This window comes from Cervus canadensis, chromosome 31 (assembly GCF_019320065.1).
Source record: "Cervus canadensis isolate Bull #8, Minnesota chromosome 31, ASM1932006v1, whole genome shotgun sequence".
In the NCBI taxonomy this organism is placed as follows: Eukaryota; Metazoa; Chordata; class Mammalia; order Artiodactyla; family Cervidae; genus Cervus; species Cervus canadensis.
In genome coordinates this window covers 24,144,700-24,161,253 of record NC_057416.1, presented here as the reverse complement: position 1 = coordinate 24,161,253, position 16,554 = coordinate 24,144,700, and positions in this window count along the sequence as shown.

The following is a 16,554-nucleotide window of genomic DNA, read 5'->3' as shown; positions in this document are numbered from 1 at the left end:
ATAGACACACTCACACACGCCCCCTCCTCCACGGTTGTTTCATATAAGATTCAGAATCCAATACCGGTAGTTGCTTTTGAAACGTAGCATTTAAATTACCCAGAGCATAGACAAATTTGGTAAGAGACCTGAGCCCTCCTCATGGTGTTCCGTGTCACAGCACCCCACCCATGTCTTTTCACAGCCAAAGCAGCATGCGGAGGTAATTATATAACTTCAACATCCTAGAATAGATTTTCCTATTAGAGTTATTTTACCTTATATACATGTTTCCTCAAGACTTCTGGCTCGGTTTATTACTTCTATTTCTTTTAGTCAATTATATGTTAGCCTTTTTCATTTCCTCTGCAAAGTCAATAAAAATGTAATTACAAAAAAGTTCTGGGAGAAAAGGCTAGCATCCATTTCATTGTCTAGGTTGCTTAAGAAATGTTTATTTCTGGACTGGGAATTTCTTATTTGCATTGGCGCTGTCTTTGTGTATATACCTACTGCAAAGCAAAAATCCTTTTCCTGAGTTGGTGAGCCTCAGAGGCCTTTGAAATGAATGACATGTGGCAGATGCTGAACAGGTGGTCAGGAGTGCCTGAAATTAACCCTTGCAGGCAATGAGTTTGCACCGACAGAGTAGGAAGCAGTATTTATCACATGCCAGCCTGAAAAACATGTTTTAGATGATGGTCCCATATTTTTAAAATATGCCTTAGAGACATTTGAAAAGGAATACAAAACAACCCAAGAAGGAGCTTTGTTAATCAGATAAATATTTCTTTATTATCCACTACATTTAAAATAACATCCTGGGTCTGTGAGTCTCTGTTTCGTAAACAAGTTCATTCGTATCATTTCAAACGTTGTTGGTGGGGGAGAAAGATGGGGAGAAGGGATAGTTAAGGAGTTTGGGATGGATATATACACATTGCTGTATTTAAAATGGATAACCAACAAGCACGTGGAACTCTGCTCAATGTTATGTGGCAGCCTGGATGGGAAGGGAGTTTGGGGGAGAATGGATACATGTATATATATGGCTGAGTCCCTTCATTCACCTGAAACTATCACAACATTGTTAATTGGCTATATCGCAATACAAAATAAAAAGTTAAAAAAAATAACATCCCGGGTCTGCACTCTGTAGGAATTATGATGATGTGTTCAATTAAAAAAAAAAAAACCCTCGAGCAATTTAAAATCTGGTTAAGAAAATCATTATATTAAAAAAATGTTTTCTGCTCATAAAGATGACATATGTTTATTGTAGAAAATTTGGAAAATATGTAAAAATATAAGGAAGAAAATTTAAATCACCCATATGCCACTACCCAGAGATAATCACCATTAACATTTGGTATAGTTTTTTTATAATGTGTATATGTTTAAATTCCTTTTTACAAAGGGATCATATCATGAGTGCATGCATGCTAAATCACTTCAGTTGTACCCAACTCTTTGTTACCATATGGACTGTAGCCTGATAGGCTCCTCTGTTCATGGGGGTGTTCTCCATGTAAGAATACTGGAGTGGGTTGCCGTGCCCTCTTCCAGAGGATCTTCCCGACCCAGGGATAGAACCTGTGTCCCTTACGTCTCCTGCATTGGCAGGTGGATTCTTTACCACCAGCACCACCTGGGAAGCCCTGGGATCATAGTATAGACATGTAAAGGGGTCTTTTTCACCTACTAGAATGATACCATTTCCCAAAGTCACTAAATATGATTAAAAATTATGGGTATGAGATATTCCATCATTTGGATGCACAATAATTAATTTAACAAATCTTTTTCAGGCATTATGTAGATTAAAGCCACTGACTATTACAAATATTGCAGTGTACATTTTTGTTGCATCTAAAAATAGTTCCCTAAGAAAATTTCCTATATGTAAATTTAATGGACAGAAAAACATAAATATATTAAAGGATTTGAAAAATGCAAAGTTTGGGCCAATATGGTTTTACTTATCAAGAAAGCTATAGGAATTTACACACACCCCAACAATGAATAAGGGTACCCTGGATGTTATGATTTTTTAAATGTTTTGCCAATTTGGTGGTTAAAAGTTCAATTCGGTTGCTCAGTCGTGTCTGACTCTTTGCAACTCCATGGACTGCAGCACTCCAGGCTTCCCTGTCCATCACCATCTCCCAGAGCTTACTCAGACTCATGTCCATTGAGTTGATGATGTCATCCAACCATCTCATCCTGTCGTCCCCTTCTCCTGCCTTCAATCTTAGCCAGCATCAGGGTCTTTTCCAATGAGTCAGTTCTTCGCATCAGGTAGCTAAAGTATTGGAGCTTCAGCTTCAGCATTAGTTCTTCCAATGAACACTCAGGACTGATCTCCTTTAGGATGGACTGGTTTGATCTCCTTGCAGTCCAAGGGACTCTCAAGAGTCTTCTCCAGCACCACAGTTTGAAAGCATCAATTCTTTGGCACTCAGCTTTCTTTATAGACAAACTCTCACATCCATATATGACTACTGGAAAAACCAGAGCTTGATTAGATGGGCCTTTGTTGGCAGAGTAATGTCTTTGCTTTTTAATATGCTGTCTAGGTTGGTCATAGCTTTTCTTCCAAGGAGCAAGCGTCTTTTAATTTCATGGCTGCAGCTATCATCTCCAGTGATTTTGGAGCCCAAGAAAATAAAGTCTCTCACTGTTTCTGTATCTATTTGCCGTGAAGTGATGGGACTGGGCCATAATTTTTGTTTTTTAAATGTTGAGTTTTAAGCCAGCTTTTTCACTCCTTTCTTCACTCTTTCCCACCCATCCATCTTGGGTGGCCCTACACTTCTTGGCTCATAGTTTCATTGAGTTAGACAAAGCTGTGGTCCATGTGATCAGTTTGGTTAGTTTTCTGTGATTGTGGTTTTCATTCTGTCTGCCCTCTGATGGATAAGGATGAGAGGTTTATGAAAGCTACCTTCCCTGGTGGCTCAGGTGGTAAAGAATCTGCCTGCAATGTGGAAGACCTAGATTCGATTCCTGGGTTGGGAAGATCCCCTGGAGGAGGGCATGACAACCCAGCCCAGTATTCTTGCTTGGAGAATCCCTGTTGACAGAGGAGCCTGGTGGGCTACAGTCCATGCGGTCACAAAAGTTGGACATGACTGAGCAACTAAGCACAGGATGGTGGTTAAAGATGATATTTTAATTAATGTTTCTTTGCTTACTAGAAAATTTGAACATGGTTTCTTGTTTATTGATCATTTCTTCTTTTTTGTAAATTGTGTTTTTGTGTTTTAAGCTCCCTCTTCTCATGGGGTGTTCATACTTATTGATTTTTAAAGGTCTGTGTATACTAGTACTTTTATTCTTTCTGGCTCATATGTTGCAAATATTTTACCTGATTTGTCTACATCTTTTAAGTTTTTTTTTTAAGCTTTCAGAATGTTTCCATTTTTATGTAATCAGTGCTCTCAAGTTTTTTCCTTTGGCGTTCTTGCTCCTTTTTTGTGTTATTAATGCCTTCTTTGCCACCACCAGGATTGGCTACATTTTATTTATTTATTTTTTATTTTTGGTTACATTTTAATGTGTATTTTTATCTTGTTCTGTCATTTTTTTTTTCATTCTCTCTCTTAAAGATTTAATTCTTTATTTGGAGTGTGTTCTAATATACCTCTTATACAGAATAAAGGTGGTTTTTTATCTTCATTCCAAAGTATTCACTCCATTTACCATCTTCATCTTTAATTTTTCCCTCAGCCAGTTTGAAGTATTATTTTAATCACATACTGAATTCATGCATATATTTAGGTGTGGGTTGTGTTTTTCTTTTCTGTTCCACTTGTCATTCTGTTTTATTTTTCATAACCAAATACTCCAGTATCTGTCCTTTCCCATAATTCTCGTCTTTCAGAATTTCTTACTTGGTCTACCATATTAGCCTTCCAAATAAACTTTAAATTATTTCATTAAAATATTCCACTTGTCATCAGAATGAAATTTCATTGTATCTATAAAATATCTTGGGAATAATTGAGTCAAACTTTGAGAGCCTTTCAGGTGAAGTTGACAGATTGAACATACATCTATCTGTTTTTTTGATGCCCCAGGATATGACAGTAAAGCGATAGAAAAGTTAAAGCCTATAGTACTATGGAAAGAGAACGCCGACGACATGAAATTGCATCAAATTCAGCCTGCTCCATGTGTGACCCCAGAGAATCACTGGACTCGGAAAGGGCAAATGTGTCGAAGGCTGGAGTGAGAATCGGGGCTGAAAACAGGAGATTAGATGAAATTGCATATGTAGAACAGATACCTCCTGTGTCCTTTCCTAAACTCCACAGGGAGAAGAGCCCAAGGCCAGAGACTTATGCCCAGGAAAAACAGAAGCTTCTTTCCTATATAACTGCACACATTGTCCGGAGAAACTGGTGTGTCTGTGGGGGTGCTAGGGGATTCTTTCTACAGTTTATTCTGTTTCTCGAGGCAAATCTTTTTCAAAGGTTATCATCTTGATGCCTGTCTTGAGGGTTATATTCCATTTCTCTCTTGTTGCCTAAACCCTTTCTTGACTAAATATTGGTTTTGTTTTTTTCCCCATGAAGAAAGCAGGTAAATTCTCTCCATCTGGTTATGCTTAGAACTCTTCTGTCATTTCTTACTAATGAATAATGGTTGATATAAACTAATATTGTTCCTTTTTCTAATAAGGGTTTCTATTGATGTCTCCTCTACTTCTCCAAGGCTCCTCTCTGATTTATGTGGGGCAAGATCTGAGGTTGCCTTTCCTAAGTCTAGCTCTGTACCTACACCATGTCTGATAGATCTGAGAACGTGGTAATCATATATAGTTTCTGGCATGTAAATAACCTCTGTTGCTAGGTTCTGGTCTCAATGAAAGTGTCTTCCTATTTTTATATTCCTTTTGTCACTTTCCTTAGAGTATATAAAGCAGACTATCACACATTTGCTTTCATCTCTTCTTAGGTGGCAGTGTGAGATTATTATTTTTATTTATGCATATATTCACATTATGTGAGGATTTCCAAATGAGTGGGAAAGGTCACTGTGAACTGGGGTCACAGGGACTCACAGGATAAATAGTATCTGAATGAAGACTTAAAGGATGGATGGGATTCAGGTTGATAGAGCAGATTATGGAGGAGACTCCTGAGTTGGACAAAAGCACTGAGATGTATAGTGACATCCGTTGAGTCCGAACACAATCAAGAGAAGGTTTTTGCTCCTGGGGAGGACTCATAGGGAGCATTCATGGTAGATTAGTTTGGAAAGACAGGCAGGGACCAAATGACTGTGGGTCCTCAATACCAAGAAAAGGAGTTTTACGTTTTGTAAATCACATCAACCGGAAGTCTCACAAGTTGAAAGACGTGTTCCAGAAGGACTGAGGGCAACCGTTAAAGGGAAGAACCTGTCTTACCAGTTCTGGAGAAAGCAAGGTCAGGGCCCTCATGGAAGGGCTGGTCCCTGCACAACTCCCTAAATAAACACCCAAGCCAGTGCACGAACACAGAAAGCCTGACCAGGAAGAATAGACCTTTTGGACAGAAGATGAAGCACCTGGGGAGTATCGGGGAATGGAGACTGCCGTAGCCTGGATCTCAAGAATTCGATTACTGGTGATGGGGAGAAGTGGACATGGACCAAGCAGCATGAAGCACGTTACCCGGATATTCAGAGCAAAAAAGGAAGGAGTCAGAAAAAGGGGCAGATGGCAAATACAGACACCCCCACCAGAGGAAAGCGGAGAGGAAGCCACGAAGGGAAATGCAGCTGCTCCAAGGCAGGCATCCAGTGTGATGAGTCCTAAGACTCCACAGCCAGCTCTGACGTCACAAGCAACTTCTCAGGGAAGTGATGGAGCAAACTGTCATCCTTAATCAGCCATTCCCACGTTAGCCTGGGGCTTCGCTTACGTTCAGGGTAAATGGAAACACAGGAACCCAGCACTGCTAGTTCAGTTTGCCTTTATTCAGTTTGTTAAGTCAGACCTAAAAGCTGAAATCACAGGGTGAAAGGAATGGCCACACCCCACAGGGATCCTTTTGATGTCTCCTTGTACCAGAAAACTGACCTTTAGCAATAAACAGGTGCCCAAGTAATACAAGCTCTTTTACTTTAAAAAAATAAGAAAATGTACTGTTATTTTTCTTATCATAGACATAATATATGCTCATTGTAGGGAATACAGTAAAATAAAAATCATAGTATTTTCACCACCTTCAACTATTAGCATATTGGTATATTTTTCCAGTCTTTAGAAATATATATGTATGTGTTTAGTCATTCAGTTGTATTCAACTCTTTGTGACCCCATGGACTGTAGCCCACAAGGCTCCTTTGTTCATGGGATTCTCCGGGCAAGAATGCTGGAGTAGGTTGCCATTCCCTCCTCCAGGGGATCTTCCCCACCCAGGGATCAAACCCGGGTCTCCTGCATTGCAGGCAGATTCTTTACCATCTGAGCCACGAGGGAAGCTTTGTGTATGTAGAAACATGTAAAATATATAAATGTAAAATACAAAAATACATAAACATTAAGGATATGTAACTATATATATACAAGCATATATATATATAAATACTATAAAAATAGGATTCCACTGCACATCCTGTTTGGTAACCTCAAGCATTACAAATTCAAAAATGCCAAGACAGTCTCTCTTTTTGGCAAAAATAATAAAAACAAACAAAATGTAAAGAAGCTTTTTTTTTTTTTTCAGAGATAATAAGCACTGTGTGTAGGAGTGAGAGGGAAGCGGATGCTATTCCTCTGTCAGGAAGGTCATTTTACATTTCATGCTCACTGACTTGCAGAGTCTGCAGAAAGCCAAGCAAATGTTTCATGAGGCCACAGCTGCCAATGGAAACCATTCCTCTGATAGCTGAGAAAGAGGAATGAGGCCCGATACAGACACTGCGAGAACCATCCATTGTAGGAGAGGGCAACCAAGCTGTGGTCAAAGTACTTAAAATAAAATGAGACTCTCAGGAAAGAATGCATGAGTCCATTCCCATACTCCTGTCCCATCGTGGATTTCATTTTCCAGTTAACGAGCTGTCCTTTGAATTTATTCACTCATTCAACCATGGCAGACACTGTTTTAGGTGCTAATGTCACTAACACAGCAGAAAAATTTCCCGCCATCTTCGAGTTTATCTTCTTGTTGCAGGAGGCAAAGAATAAATAAAATGCTTGATAGCATCAGTTGGTAAAGAGCATCAGTCTGTTCAGTTCAGTCGTTCAGTCGTGTCTCTTTGCAACCCCATGGATTGCAGCATGTCAGGCTTCCCTGTCCATCACCAACTCCGGGAGCTTGCTCAAACTCATGTCCCTCGAGTTGGTGATGCCATCCAACCATCTCATCCTCTGTAAAGAGCATAATGGACAACATTAAGTAGAGAAGAGGACTCAGAGTGCCAGCAATGAGGTTGTCATTGTTTAGTCACTAAATCGTGTCTAACTCTGCAAGCCCATTGATTGTAGCCCACCAGGCTCCTCTATCCGTGAGATTTCCCAGGCAAGGATACTAGAGTGGGTTGCCATTTCTTTCTCCAGGGGATCATCCCAACCCAGGGATCGAACCTGTGTCTCCTCCATAGGCAGGCAGATTCTTTACTTCTGCGCCACCAGGGAAGCCCCCAGCGATGAGGCGTGAAATGTAAATACTGGGGGACAGAATGGATCTCATTGACAGTTTGAGCACAGTCCCGAGGTAGGTGAGAGGGGGAGTCAATGAGGCTACCTGGCAAGAGATGCTTTGGGCAGAGGAACTGCAGGTGCAAAGTGCTTGTGGAGGTAGTGTGTGTGGGGCGTCCAAGGAGCAGAAACCAAAGGGAACACCGGGCAGACACACCAGGCGGGGTCTTGTGAGCTCCTTAGGGTTTGGGAAAACTCAGGAAGATTTTGGATGGTGCAGTGCAAACTTTGGAGGAGCGGACTTGAGCTTGATCCAGTCATGCACAACGCGGCCCCGCAGTAAGGCTCGTGGATGAACAGAGAACCAGAAAGAGAACAAGGAGGATCCTGGTGAAGGAGGCCCATGACAGGCAGGCCCGGGAAGGGGCAGCTGGTGTCCTCTCCCCGGGAGAGAGGCCAGGAAGGGGCCAGACAGCAAACACGGGCACCGGCTCCCTATGCAGGAGGGAGGGCAGCCCGCAGAGCCTGCATCTCAGTAGAAAGACGCCCTGGACCCCTCGGGGAGTCTCCGTGCCTCTTCTGATCATCTCCCCAATTCGCTTGCTTCGTTCTGTCATCTGTACCCCTGGGGACAGTCTGTCTGATGCTCATTACAGTTTTACTTCTCTTTAATTCAGCTTCAGAGCTGGTAGAATTCAGGCAGGGTATAATTCATCAGTTGGGCTCTCAGTTTGAGTCCCAGCTGCCAAGGCTATGGAGGCAAAGATGTTGTGCAATTTTTTGCTATTGCTAAATATTGGCCTTTCCCTCAAATTCTCCCCCACTTTCCAAATATCTATATACTTATGTATACGCCTTAAGGTTTGCTGATGAGCAAGTAGAAATGAGGAGAGAGAAATGGAGCCAAGATGAGCCAGGGCACATTGTAGATGGAAAATGTAGCTGGGATTCCATTCTAAACTGACTCCAGATTCCTTGTCTTATCTGAGTCACCTTTCTGTAAAATGGAAAAATAATATCTGCTGCTCATCCAACACAGAGAGAACTCATATATATGCAGAGAACAGCCCCTGCCTTACTGTTAGGAAAGTCTCTGTTCTCTACCCTATTGGTCATTTTGTTTCTGAGGGTCTCCTGTGGGCCTGTGAAGTTTCCAAGAAACAACGGTGACTCCCCAGTTTCCCCACTATGGGCAAATCACTTCCTTACTGATGAGACTGTAAGCTCTACCCCACAACTCTGTTCTGTGGTATAATTGCTACTTTTCTTAAGTAGATCTGTATTAGTCTGTTAGGGCTGCCGTAATAAAATCCCACCGACTGGGTAGCTTAAACAGCTAACATTCATTTTCTCACAGTTTGGACGCTGAAAGTCTGCGAGCCAGTGTTTGGCCGGTTGGGTGTCTTCTGAGATCTTATAGACAGTCCTCATGTTATCTTGCTTCTGTGCGTGCCCTTTACCAAATTTCTTTTTGTGAGGAAACTGGTTGTTGTAGATTAGGGCCCACTCCGAAGGTCTCATTTTAACTTAATCAGCTCTTTAAAGACCTTATCTCCAAATACGATTCTATTCTGAGATACTGGGGGTTAGGACTGGAGCACACACATTTGGGGCAGATAGGGGGAGACCCAGTTCAGTCGATAAAAAGGTCTTCTTTGACAAGTATTTACTGAATCCATACTGTGTGCTGGGCAGTTAGCTCAGCCAGCCAGGACACAGACAAGGTTGTATTGTCATGTTAGTAGATCATTGGTTACGATGTTGTGCCTGTCTATGACCAAAGACAGAAAAGAGTGTGAACGAAATGGGGCTGCTAGCTGTAGTGTTTGTTAGCAGTGACCGAAAAGGAGCCCACCCTGTCCTTATAGGCTTTGTTGGGGAAAGTATTTTTGCTGGATCTGAACCTTGCCCATCATATGTCAAGAGGAATGCTGCAGGGGGTGAACCAAAGGTACCTCTTATCCCTGAACGTGTCTGGGTCATGGCAAAGCAAAGGAAAGCTAGACCTCCCGCCCTTCCTTAATGCCTGGAGCGTAAAGACAGTCTCTACTCCCTTTTCCCTGGGTCATACTCTTGGCCCTTTTTGGCTCCCTAGACTCAAAGTTTTTCCAAGCCAAAGACAGCCTTTCCAGTCCAACTCCAAAACACAGAGCCCTGGGGCTACTTCCTCTCCTTGATCTCCCAGACCTGAGGCAAGTGTCCATCTCTTCTGTTCCATTGCTTCGAGCACTCTCGTGGCATCAACAACCTTGACTGGCAATTGCCCGTTGGTCTTTCTGAAATCCCCACCAGACTGTGTGCTTCTCCCAGGCAGGGGATCGTCCCTCTTGACCACCAGATCTGTCCCCAAGGTGATCACACTGCTAGGAATGGCAAGAGGAAACAAAAGAGTTAATAAGAGTTTCCAAGACTTGTAAACAGTCTACACCTGTTTCCCCAAAGTTCTACTCTAGTCATAGGGGTTGGGAACAGAACTGATCATTCGTTGCCAGAGCTGGTCCAGACATTTCCAACTGGCCACATGAGTCTGGGAGGGCAGGGGTAAACAGATCTGGACATTCATAAAAAATTAAAACCTAAAACCAAGCACTCAGTCTTGTGCCCACCAAATGGTTTAATATAGGGAACTCACTCACCATTCCAGGCCTCACCCTCCTGCCTCAGAAAGAAAGCTCAGCACATACTAGAGGCTTGGGAAGGGGACATTCTCCTGCCTCCCCAGCAATGCGAAGGATGGACTTGGGAAAAAAAAAGAATGATCTGGATTCCACCCCCCACTCCTCCACCCCATCCCCACCCCCAGCTGGTCCATGGTGGCTCTGTTGTGACTGCAATGCCTGAGGAAGATGGACCAAAGCTGGGTGGTGAGAGGCCAACAAGGGCCACCCCAAGGACCACTTACTCGGAGGGAGGAGGGGTGGAGACCAGGGATAGTTCCTGTGACCTTGGAGGGTAAGTGATGGGGAGAATGAAATGGAGTTCCAGTGGAAGTACGGTAAAAGTTATTGATCATGATGAAGGCTGAGAGGGCTGGGTCAGGCCTGCCATGGCTCATCTTGGCCGCTGCACACGATGTGACCTGTGCAGTCCAGAATCTGAGCTCTGAATCGAAACTGTTATAAAAAGACCGTGCAAACTGCATCTAAACATGCAGAATGCAAATTCCAAGAAATTAAAACATATGATGACCTTTTTTCAAACCCCAAACAAATAGCATTCAAAGAGTACGTTGATATATTTGGTAATGACTGCTCTCTCCTAACTCAAATAGAGGCTGTTTCAACCCATCTCACACACAGCTATTATGTAGAACAAGCCATAAAATATGACAGCAAAGCACTTTGCACACATAAAATGCTACACAACTGATACTTACTACTGCTTCCCATCATTTAAGGTCTGAAAATAAATGTCTACCATTTATAATAATTTTATGTGACTTTGATGGCTATTGGCTCTTATCAAACATGGAAGGAGAAAACTGAGCCATATCTGGAAGCCACCGATTGTCTTGTAGGTGAAATTTCTTTATTGTAATAAATTTCTTTGAGTTTCTGACATTGAATGAAAAACATTTGCATGTCTGGAAGGTTTTGAAGGTAGATATAAGGTTTTACTGACATTTTTATCCCTAGACTCTGTCACATAGTAGGTGATTAATTTTTTTAAAAATCAGGGCTATTTGTCTAATAGACTTTGGGTTGATGTTTTTATTTTTTACTTTTTAGAAAGTTTTATTTATTTTTTATTTTCTTTAGTTGCATTGAGTGGGGGCCGCTCTCTAGTTGTGGTACTTGGACTTCTCATTGTAGCATCTTCTTTTGTTGCAGAGCACAGGCTCTAGGTTGCTCCGGCTTAGTGGTTTTGGCTCCCAAGCTCTACAGCATAGGCTCAGTAGTTGAAGGGCAGGGACTCAGTTGCTCCAAAGTGTGTAGAATCTTCTCAGACAAGGGATCAAACCCGTGTTGCCTGCATTGGCAGGCAGATTCTTAACCACTGAACCACCAGGGAAGACTGGTTAATGTGCTTATATCAGATGAATTAATGATTGCATATGGTTCAAGATGAGCTAATGCTGCAAATTTCCAGGTAGAGAGGAAGCCATCACTATTGCCCCACCCTAGCACGTTGCTTCATGACTGGAGTAAGATCATTGGCATTGTTAGGCGACTAATCCAAGTTATTTCAGTACTTTGCATTTCTCTGAATATTAGGACTGTCAGGCTTGAATCTTTCTCTCTCATGCACTCTGAAGACTCTTTTATGTTCACAATTCAATTAGCCATTTTCTTGAGAAATGTCAGCACTATTTTGTTGGTCACATTAGATCCTTTTCATGCAGTAGCCAACCCCCCCACCCCCACACACCACCACCGAAAAAAAAAAACACCACCACACTGCCCTGCATTCTCTGGATCTCAGATCCCTTGTCTCTAAAGAGTAAAGGCTAGTCCATACAACACCTTCCAAGTTAATACCCCATGATTCCACTAGGAAACATTTGCTCTAATGCCTGCCAATGGGATAGATTGACTTTGAGAGAAAGACAGGGTGGTGAGGGAGCTGCCGACGTCCCCCCCACCATGGTTTAATCCTGCGCCTGACGATGCAATTCACCTCGAGCTCCCTCCTGAATCAGAGCCTCCAATATGCCGTGTACCCCTGACATCTGGGGCACCATTTGCTGAGTTGAGGCGAGATACACATTTTGCAATCGCTCTGTCTCACCCACGCAGGAAGCCATTCACCTTCTGCTGACCTAGCAACCAAACCGTAAACTCAACCGAGAAACTGGGGGTGGTGAGGCAAGATAGAGGGGAAAAACAGAAGATTGCTTTAGGCAGGGCCGTCGTCCAGACCTATTCATGGCCCCTAAGGTAGACCCCATGTACTGTTGCCTAAGAAAAAGAGCGCTGGTATTTAGCAATGCAGTGATTTGGTTTAGTCCTTGAAATGAGCACATGTTTCCAAAATTGAACTTGCATTGGCTTGACAAGAGCAGTTCAGATTCTGGGCTGCCAGTAACTAGACGGGTGTGGAGGAGAGGGCAGTAGATGAAAATGCCACACGCTCTTACTGGGATCATAGCCAGCGATAGTTCTTCATTTTGAGTTTAAAATAAAGAAGAAGATTGACAACCTGAAATGTGAATATCAAGCACCAGCCAATAGGTTCATAAAAATTAAGTACTCCTTCTTCCCTCTGTCTTCTCTGAGTAGCTTTGCTTTTTGGACTCAAACCAGATCTCCTTGTCATTATCTAATCGATACAGCCAGTGGTCATCATGGACACTTGGAAATGGCTCTGATATGATTTTCAGCAGCTGCCATCCATCTCTTTCTTGCTTCCATAATTTCTCCCTAAATAGACATTTGCTTCCACAGAAGGCTTAGATTTGTGGGACAAGGGCACAGGGGTTGTGTCTGTTTGGCTTAAATTTGGGCTTGTGGTAGCATTTTAGTGAGATTTGCTCTCTGTAAATCTTCATTTTTGGACTAACTCAAACCTGCTTTGGGCTTCCCCCGTGGCTCACTGGTAAAGAATCCACCTGCCAATGCAGGAGCTGCAGGAGAGGCAGGCTCAATCCCTGGGTGGGGAAGATCCCCTGGAGAAGGGATAGGCTACCCACTCCAGTGTTCTTGGGCTTCCCTGGTGGCTCAGATGGTAAAGAATCTGCCTGCAATGCAGGAGACCTGGGTTTGATCCCTGGGTCAGGAAGATCCCCTGGGGAAGGGAATGGCAACCCATTCCAATATTCTTGCCTGGAGAATCCCATGGACAGAGGAGCCTGGCAGGCTACAGTCCATGGGGTTGCAAAGAGTCAGGCATGACTCCGCAACTAAACAACAGCAAAATCCTGCTTTGGAGGAGCTAACATTTACTCGCTTCATGAATGTTGGCAAATACAGGTCCATAGCAGGCTTTGGAAGAACATTCAAAGATCACAGCACCCTAATATGTTTGGTTTATTGGGAAGCAATGTGGAGGTAAGAATAATTTTAAACGAGAGCTTTAATAACAAATAGACGAGAGAGTAGGGTTTGAGGGAAGAAGAAGGGAGGTGAAGGAGATAGTAGGTTTTTCCTTCTTTTTTAAAAATAATTTAAATTTTTAATTTATTTATTTTTGGTTGTGCCGAGTCTACATTGCTACTGGTGCGTTTCTCTAGTTGCGGAGAGTGGGGGCTACGCTCTCGTTGCGGTGGTGGGCTTCTCGTTGCGGCAGCTTCTCTTGTTTTGCAGCAAGGGCTCTAGGGTGTGTGGGCTTCAATAGTTGCAGCTTGTGGGCTCAGCAGTTGTGGTTTCCAAGCTCTAGAGCACAGGCTCAATAGCTGTGACATATGGGCTTAGTTGCTCCATGGCACGTGGGATCTTCCCGGACCAGGGATCGAACCTGTGTCTCCTGCCTTGGCAAGTGGATTCTTTATCTCTGAGCCACCAAGGAAGCACAGGTCTTTGCTTCTTCATTATTTCTCCCCTCATCAGTCCAGAACTAGAAGGCATCACTGTGACTCAGCTCCTTAGATACCCTCTGTGTGCCTGCCTGCATTGCCAGTTCGTTCAGATGCCTTCTGCTGTTTTAAGTCAGCAGTTAGTTTGGAGTGTCTGGACACTAACACCTCAGAGGCTGTGGTGATTGACACAAGTGACTAGTGAGAGAGACGTCAGCACCGGGACCCTCCTGCCGGACCTCCTCCGCCACAGGCTTTCCCAGATGGAAGTGCCAGCTTCTCCTCCCTTCCCGGTCCACCCAGATAGATTCTGTGGGATGCATGTGAGAAGCTCAGGGTAGTAGGAGCTATCAGCCTTTGCTCTCTTGGACACCTGCAGTGAGCCTTGACAATGGTGTTCCCTTCAGACCTGAGTCTTCTTCAGTCTGTTTGGTTGAGTTTCTCCAATTCCAGGTTTACATTTCATTTATCTCCCCACTGGCTTTGAACCCTGGATGATTAGGGTGGGACCTGACAACCCCCTGGCCCCACTCACCTACCCCATCCTCCAGGGGATGCATGGCCCCAGAGATGACCAGACTCAAGGCGCTTGTCTCCAATTTGATGCTCTTTCTGCTTTATCGTGAAACTCTAAGCACTGAGAAAGACCACTGGGCAGAACCACACCTTGTCCAAACTCAGGAGAGAGAACTTTGTCCTGTTTGAAAAGCCTTGCGTGCACCTGTGTCAGCTATGTGAGGTCCTTGGAAGAGAGGACAAAGGCAGGTATGGGATGGATGTGGTGAACAATTTAATCTGCTCAATTTTTTTTTCTTCATTGGTCAGCAGATAACTGAGGTTTATGAATAAGAAAAGGCTTAGATGTTTTTGAGAGGCTGTTTCTGTGTGTCAGATGGGTCCTCTAAACTGTGGCAGTGGAAGTGGAGAGCTGTTAAGTGGAGGATACAGGACAGGACAATGCTTAGAGAGGCCAAGATGCGGGGAGAGGATCCCCAAAAAACAAAACATGAGATCCTGTTGTCCCACTGCCCTTTCACCCCTTCTCTGCCCCAACACAGCCTCATGGAGTGGGGCGCTCCTTTTCTTGCCACAGTGCAGTTCTGACACTAAGTACCAGAACTAATACAGAATTCATAGTCTGGGGGCACAGTCCCCCAGTAGACTCCATCTCACTTGAGATTGAGTCAAAGCTCTGGGTTTCCCAGGCCACCCCCACTTCTGAATAACTGGCTACAAATCTGGGGGCTTCCCACTGCCCTCTCAGGCTTGATAGTTCGGGAGAATGACTCATTAAACTCAGGGAAGTGTTATTTTTATGACTGTAGTCTTTTTATAAAAGATGCAGATTAAGACCAGCCAAAAGAACAGATGTGTATGAGGAAGTCTGGAGAGTCCTTAAAGTGAAGCTTCTAGGTCCCCAAGATACATCACACTCCTGACACATCGTTGTAGGATTACTAACAAGCCTTGGTGTCCAGAACGTTCATGGGGGTTTTTATTATGTCAGCATGATTGGTTGAATCATTGGCCGTGTGATTGAACTCACATCTCCAGATCCTCCCCACGCCACCCCAGTCCTCTAATCTCACGGGTCATCTTTCCAGCATGGTCAATCCCTGTCCTGAAACTACCTAAGGGTTCATCAGGAGTCATCCTATGAGCATAAACTCGGGTGTGGTCCCAGGGACCCACCATGGATAGCATAAACTCCCCCGTGTCTTAGAAAGTTGCTCTTCCCAGGAATCCAGGCAAAGCCTCACCTGTGCTTGATTGCCTTTCTCCTCTCAGGGAAAAGCCTGATAGTCTGGAACCCAGTACTCCAGCCTCAATCAAGAGCAGGTTTTCCCTGTGTGCCTCTCCATTCCCAGATCACCAGGATCTAAGGGTGCTGCTAGATATTGGGCAAGTTACTTCATTGCTCTGTGTCTTAGTTTCCTCATCTATAAAATTAAGATAATCGAAGCACTGATTTTAATCATAGTGAATAATAACGTTTTAAGGTTAGTGATGAGTGCATGCTAAGTCACTTCAGTCATGTCCTACTCTTTGTGACTCCATGGACTGTAGCCCATCAGGCTCCTCTGTCCATGGAATTCTCCAGGGAAGAATACTAGAGTGGGTTGCCATGCCCTCCTCCAGAGGATCTTCCAGCCCAGGTCTTCCACATTGCAGGTGGATTCTTTACCATCTGAACCACCAGGGAAGGTGCCTGAAAATAGAGCCTGACATACACACACACACACACACACACACTCACAAAGTGCTCTTCAGACCTTAATTCTTTTCTCCCGTTGTTGTTGTTAACTTTAAAGTAATCTACACAACTGTATAAATCACTTTTTAATTTTTAATCACATTTTACTGATAGGGGAGTTGAAATTTCAGAGAATTCAAATAATTGGTCCAAAGCCACACATATATTTGTTCAGTGTCTGCTTCAGAATCCAGTTTAACCTGACTCTGAGGCCTGCTCATTTTATTATATGCTCCA